Source organism: Pungitius pungitius, chromosome 1 (genome assembly GCF_949316345.1).
Source record: "Pungitius pungitius chromosome 1, fPunPun2.1, whole genome shotgun sequence".
In the NCBI taxonomy this organism is placed as follows: Eukaryota; Metazoa; Chordata; class Actinopteri; order Perciformes; family Gasterosteidae; genus Pungitius; species Pungitius pungitius.
In genome coordinates, this window is record NC_084900.1 from 11,310,239 (window position 1) to 11,318,286 (window position 8,048).

The window sequence follows — 8,048 nt, forward strand, 5'->3', positions numbered from 1 at the left end:
TTTGGCCATTTAAATCAACGTGGACAAAAGGGTTTTTCCCATTCTAGATGCCCTAAACGGTGACAGATAGATGTACAGAGTTTGTACTATTTGTGTGAAGCCACTGGAGGTCACTGCAGCCTCGTTTCAAAGGCGCTTTAATGGCCCCATCACTGCTGTGAAGTGAGGAAAGTGTTCTCAAAGTGGGCAAAAAACATATAAAACTTGACAATCGTTTGGCCACCGCATAATAACATCTTTACTAAATTGCAGTATACTGTGGACTATATTTGAGTACAATTTAAGAATAGAATAAAATAAATATTGTAATAGTCCTGTAGAGACTTGAAACTCACTTTATTTGAGGCCCCATCACAGGGAAAATGATGAATTTTAGTTGAAGTTATGTTATTGTAACATAGTGCAAGCCTCATGTAAGAAGTTATTTTCTATATGAGAGGACAACCAATGGAGGCAATGCTCCTTTAAGAATGTAGGCCACTTACTACACGGTGAAATGCATTTAGTAAGATGAAAAGCTGACATCAATCAAACTAAATGTGGAAACGTTGCAATAATAGTCAAATCCATTTGTTACTTCAAGCTCTGCACAGCGCTGAGAATGTTTCTATTGTTGCTAAGAGGCACTGAGTGAGCCTCGCATCCAGGCCACAGATGCTGTCTGTCCACATGGCTGAAGAACTATAATACAGTTATTCTAAAATGCTTTAAGTAAAGGGGTGGAGGAAGAAAAAGAAATGTCACATTTCTTTCTGGTGGCTTGAATGGATGCTAAAAATGTCGGTGTGACGGAACGGTGGAAACGTGACGCTTGTAAACCGCACGTTTGGATTGGTCTGATAATGGCAGTCTACTGCTCACATTGAATCTAATATAAAAGGCATTTATACTGTATTCAATATATGCTTTCAAACAAGCATATTTTCAAATGCAATATGCTCAGTGTGTTTTGACCTCTTATGTGCATGTGGCCCCTTTTTACCTCAATGGTGAACTCGTTGATATTAATTGAGTTTAATTGCTCATATGTAAAGCAATTTATGTGTAGTTGGCATGTTTCCTTTCATGTGGGGTGTACCACCTGGAGGGTAGATGGACTATATGTTGGACGCATCCTGACATTATTAACATGTAAAATAGAAAATAAAGAGGGAAAAGGAGGAAAAGTTACAAAAGCTTAAACCCTGGTGCACAAAACCAATATTGTATGTACAGAGAGTCTTAGCAAGCAGTGAGTGATGGATAGAGCAAAAAACTAATTACACAGCAGATATTGGAGGGAGGGAGAGAGAGAGAGAGAGAGGGAGGGAGGGGGAGATTGATGTGTTATGCCCAGTCGGTGTTGCTGCAGTAGCAATTAGATAATAGGTTTGATTCAGCAGCACACAGCCTGCTTAACGCCATTAGAGATTAGCCTGAGAAAGCTCTTTCACTGCCCTCTGGATGTAAACTTGCTCTGTCTTTTTGGATCTCATCTGTGCACCTGTCTATTCCTGGTGATCTATCTGGAACACATCTAAACATCTAACGTTCTCATTCCCTCCTTTTCACATATTATAAAGACACTGGGTGTCACATTTTAACACACTGGCTAACCTGCTCAAACAATGGATCTTCAAAATAACCACAGTTTGAAACCCCTGATCATTGTTGTAAAGTCCAAGAGAAGCACTTGCTTATGTTTAGGCAACAGAGAAACTACATTAAATGCAGCCAGTAAAACAACTTGGCTAGGTTAAGGCAACCAAACTACTTTGCTATGTTTGGGCAACAACACTATTTGGTTAGGATTAGGCTGCAAAACTACTCAGGTTGAGGCAACAAACCTACATTGTTTAGTCTAAGGAACTACATGAAAAAGAAATACTTGGTTTAAGTTTAAGCAAGGGAGCTACATAGTTTGAGGCAAAAAAATAGCATCATAATTTCTCAGAATATATTGTAACTCACAATAAAGATACAGTGTACATTATAATTACCATTAGTAATGATTTCCCATTGCAAAATAGAAGTACATTGAAACAATTGCAAAGTTTGATAAGATCCAGCTTGGTGTGACAGCAGCAATACTTGATCACTTCTTCTGATCCATCACCATCTGCAGCCTCTGCCAGCGCCTGGGTTCTGTGCAGAGGAGTGTCAGGTAGAGCCTCTACTTACCTTCTCTGTCGGTATGACCGCTCTTCATCCCTGATCCAACATCTCTAATGTCATTTGGTAGTGAGAAGATTTAATATTTAGATTTAGATTCAACATTTGAACTCAACAATTGAGTGAAAAGAATCATCAGAAGAGTTGTCCAAGAGCCAAGGACCAGCTGACCAAGCTGTCATAACCAACAAAGGCTTTGGTACAAAGTATTGAATAAATATCAGTAAGCGTGTTCAATACTTTTTCCCTGTGTTATTTCACATTACACATAACCCTGAACTTCTTTGCTCTGGTGTCTTTGTATGTATTACTTGGGTTGTTACCAACATCTGGTGAAAATTCCATGTCAATAGCTTCTTTGGAAATATATTTACTGAGAAAAATGGTGACGTGTTCAATATTTATTTCACACGCTGTGCATCACACAGCTGAAAGGATAGTTTTACATTTACAATGGGCATTGTGGGAGATGACATTAATCATGGCCAATAAAAGAGGGTACATGTACACAGCATGTTTCTAAAGAGCCTGGTCCCTCAGGTGAATATGATTTTAAACCATATTAAGAAAATGACATAACTAAGTGTGTTACAATTACAAACTGGATTGTCTCAGACTGATTCGTACTGAGTTGTGGCACCTCTATCAGCACATTGAGATTGCATATTTTGATGAACTGTATGGAGGGTCGTGAATGAGTTTGGCAAAGGACTAGGACTTACCACACCTACCTAAAACTAAATTGATTTAATTCAATCATGTGATCGATTTCCATTGTTCGTTTTTTTTTTGGCACATTTGCAAAGTCTCAAATTAACCCTACGTGCAGCAGTACCACTGGCATTCCAGCTACATGGACCTTTTTGAAGACAAAGGTGCGACCTCCGAGGTGTAGCGCCCATCCTGCGGTTGCCACTCGACTCAACACTGTTTTGCTGTTTGTGATGTTAGAATTGCTAGCTGCCGTCATAGCCATCTCCATGTTGGAGGGGCAATAGTCACGCTCTGACTTGAAAATTGAGCATCTCTAAGCCGTTTACGTTTCAACATTCACAGTAATTGCTCCCGCTGCCATGGCTTCACTGTTGCTATACTTATTACTAAACAAAGTAACCCCAGAGAGACATTTTTTTCCCTTACCAAGTTGCATTGTAACTCATGCTTCAAATATTTCATATTTAAGTGTGAACACTGCCAGGTTAACGGGTTGCAGTTTGTCTAATCAAATGCAAAGACATTAAACAGAGGGATCCAGAGTCCAGTATCAACAGCTGGATAAATGGTTAGGCCATTTGGCAGATGGAGGGATTGTTGCGTGTAGCAGAGTGGACGACAGTGAACAGTGTCTGCACTTTTAGTGCAGACCATATTGATTATGTTATATACAACCAGTGGCGCTGCAATGACTCGTTCTTAATTCTCTGAGAGCTGTTTGCCATTATGCTGAGACATACACCGTAATGGAGAGAACGAGAGGGGGGGGGGGGGGGGGAAAGAGGGTTGAACAAGAAGAAGACATGACTTGGTCAGGAAGAGGAATCCACTTCCACACATCCAGGAATCCATTTTTTTTTCTGAAAAATGAAAATAAAGTTATATAATACTGGAAAATGTTTCGAATGTTTAATGACAAATGTATTAAAATAAATATCTGGAAGGATCCAAATTTGGAATCCAAAATATTTTTGCAAAGTACCCGTGCCCACAATGCAGAAGGAGAAATTTGTATTTTCAAAACCAGGATGAATTTAGCCACTTGGAGGGAGGAGGGGGGGCTGGTAACTAGACCCAAAAGGTGCCACGGTAACTCACCTTGTATCACTTTATAAAAAAAAAAATGTAACAATGTTCGGTCACAGTGGTAAATGAAGTCCAACCCAACCCGACTTTGCTTTTGTAGTGAAAAGGTGATGCATAATGGCACCATTAAATGGAAGAGGGTGATTGCATATAAACTATGTCACTATAATTTATCAGGCAAAAATCTTCTTGTGCCAAATGACAACCATGACTTATTATATAGTCGTTATGGTGAGTGTGAATCGTGTGTAAAAAAGTGTAGTCAGCATCGCTTCAGCTTCTACTATGGTAGAGCATTAGTCTGAAATTGTGAAATCAACATGGGTGGATGCAACATCCACATGTTGATTGAGAACAAATCAGGTAAATTGAGAAAGAGAAAACCAAGGGAAATAATGCAAAACATCATAAGGCAGATGTTGGAGAACACTCATCTCTTTGAGTCAAATTGTGAAGGTGAGATAAGACTTTGTCCTATTTTACTTTTGTAATAGATCCCCTGCAACTGTATGACAGCAGTGTGTGTGTGTGGGGGGGGGGGATTAATGTACCCTGCGGAGAGGAGAGAGGTGGGACAGGTCAGATTTGAGGCACTTAAATTGATTAAAATCTCTCTCGCTCTCTCTCTTCCTCTCACTCTCTCTACTGCAGTTCCTCCTCTCCTCCATATCTCATCCCCCTCTTCTTCTCATCTACCCTTTTTCTTCTGTCCTTTCCTTTCCCTCCCTCTCAACTCTCCTCTTCCCTCCTTCTGTCCAGAGAATGCTGCAATACACCAATCTTGTTAACGGCAAAGGGGAGAACAGCCAGACTCCTTCAAGCTCAAATATGAAAGCAATATTGTTACGATGGGCATCTGCCTCTCGTTTACAAGGCTACAAGAACTGAGACACTGTATGTTTGCAAGATTTTATGTCATGCATTGACATCAAGATGTTGAATATTTAAAGGGTATATTCCAGTTAGAACTTTAAGGCTGACATTGTTTATTTGGTAATAATGAGTCCAGGTGACTGTGCATGTTTGTTTCTGGAAGCTTGATCACATAGTTAATGTACTTGTAGGGCTAGTTGGCGACTGTTGCTAAGCTAACCGCTAACTCAAGCCAACAAGGTTAGCACTAAGTGTTCACCACAGCTCATGTCACTGGGATTGCATGCGTAAACGCACGCACTCATGCACACATCATAGGCGTGCTATTGTATACCCCAGCGTGCACGACAGTTATTAGATTCTTTCAGTGTGTGAAAAACGCAGCCTGTTTGTACGCCTTCTGAGGTTCTTAAGGAAACCCTGTCTTTTTCTCTGGTATGCTATGTAACCACATATTGACACCATGTGAGCGACACATCCATTGATTAACACACGTGCGACGAATCAGGGTTGAATTCCGACACGTGGTGTTCGTGGTTATATAACAGCTGAGGTGAGAAAGATCCTGGGATTAAAAATCATAAACGTCTTAGTATCATTTTGCTTGTACTATTACTACTATTACTTGTATTCTGGTGAATTTTCTCCATAATGTTCATTTTCCACTGGGATTTGTTCAATAAAGTTATTAAAAATAATAAAACTATCAGGTTTACTAACTTTGTTGGCTCATATCCTCAGCTAAATTTTCTCTCAACAAACCTAGAGCTAAAAGTAGAGAATATTGGACCAACATTTAACACATGGTTACAAGCACAACTACCAAATAATACTTATTAGGTTGAGTGTCAGCTGACATTGAATCATGGATGTATAAATTCATTCCTATAAGTTGCCTGGTGGTGCATCAAGCTAAACAATTTTGTTTTCAGAACCCTGATATTCTGGCAATCTTCTGCATGGGTGGGTCCATAGGGCAAGGCCACGTTCCCGTAACCCCTGAACTACAATCCCCCCAATTCTAGTCAATAATCCAACATTTGTACAATGTGTCACTTGTTTGTTAAACTTTGTTTTCTGAGAAACTTTTAGTGTAGGTTTCTCAGTCAGGGCCTACACCTACTTAAACTTCTTACACGTCATAATATGATCGCTTTTGTGCTTTTCAAACTTAGTATTTACAAACAGCGTATCCACATAACTTTATTCAAAATTTTAGTTTTTCTGGGAATTTGGGGAGGTATGCCTAAAACAATGCACAAGACACACAAAATTGGGGCCATATAAAAAAGTGTGTCAGTGACATCTTATTCAATGAACAGTTAGGAAAAGATAATAAAGAACCAACATAATGTGGGGAAACAGCATCATTTATCCAATCATGATGCTACTTAAATGGAAAATGAAAAGAACCTGGCATCTAAGATAAGGATTTAAATTTGGCTGTTTCTGTGTTCTTTTGTGTGTTTCTTGTCATTTTGTATTTGACCAGTAGGATTATTGCAAGAATATTTCTTTTTATTATTTGATGTGAATATTGATTATTAGATTGTTTTTCTTATTATGTAACTATTTGTGAATTGGCAATGTCATGTCATTATTTGTTGTGGCTAACTGCAGACACAAAAGATATTGTATTGATGGTGACTTCCTTGCTAAAATGCCTGTGGGGTTTGCAGAACAGTTGAGGTTATCAGTGCCAATAAAAGCCAACAGTTGTTGTTTTACATGGGTATTATGCAGTAGAGGGAAGCTCTAAAAAAAATTCTGTCGATTTTTATTGCGGTAAATGTAGGATATGGAGTTTTTGGATTCCATAAGGGGATTAGTAGTCTATCTTAAGGCCGATCTAAGAAAAGGGAAGTTAAGGGATCACGCAAATCAAATTCCCTTACTGGGACATCCCTTCAATTATACCCCAGTGGAGGGTGTACATTAATGACTCTTTTTTATGTGATACACATTGTGGCCAAATAAAACCAAGATAGTACTGCTTTGAATTAGTGCAGCGATAATACCAAAAGAAAACAATAAAAGCAATTCCTGGAAATAGGAACATTATCTGCAATGACCAGATCCACACCAGATTCTGTGGGCTATGAAATGACACTTTCTGGTGCCAGAGTTGAGTTTCCAATCATATGCAGTGAACAGTGAAGGTATAATGTAATGGCAAAATATAATGATGCCATAATGTTTTATTAGATTAATGTCTAAAACCAATCATGACTTTAATTCTGAGGAAGTTCCAAGACACCAGCTGTGTGGGAACTATCTGAGCAGAAGAATCTCAGAGCACCTCTCCTCTTTGATCCCATTTGTCTTTGCATAACACCGCTGCATGGAGGAAGGAGAAGGTGTGAATTTCTTTGGCTATTGTCCTAGATCTAATCAAACATCTGTTGTAAGCACCTTGAGTTTCCCTTCAGGTCTGGGACCTCCTTGCCTGTCTCAAACTCTTTAGCATAACAAAACCAAGGTGTTAACCCTGCCAATGTATAAATATATGGGCGATGGTGGCGCATGGAGTAGCGTGATGCGCTGGGGGCCGCAAGGTTGGTGGTCGAATCCCGGCTGCCCCATGTGCCCTGTCGAAGTGTCCCTGAGCAAGACACCTAACCCCTAATTGCTCCCCAGGCAAAAATGTAATGCATGTGTTATAATGCAATGTAAGTCGCTTTGGATAAAAGCGTCAGCTAAATGACATGTAATGTAATATATCTGTGCTGCTCTCAAACATTAAGAAGAAGCTTGCCACTGCCTGTCCATGGATAGCTGTTGCAGACCTCTTCTTCCTTGCAAGAAATAAACGGAAAATGCAACTTTGATTCACAAGAGACTTTACAACTGATTCCCGATTGCATGAGAAAATCTTCCACAACAATACACAGTTCTATAGTGGCAAAATCAGAGCCACACTCACGCATTATGATAACTTACATAGTTGTACTAGTTAAATGATCTGCACATAATAATAACAATGATTGATTGAATTTTAAAAAAAATGCTGAGAAAAATCTGAGGACAAGGGAGGTAATCGTGGTGGCAGCGCTAATGCATTTGCTTTTTAAACATTCACACACCATACAGTATTTATTATCAATAATATTATATAGTAAGTATAAATAAATAATGATGTCCAGTTTACGTATCAACTTATATTTATACACTTGTGTATTTTTTCTTTCTATGTATTCACACTTTTACTTATACATTTTTACATC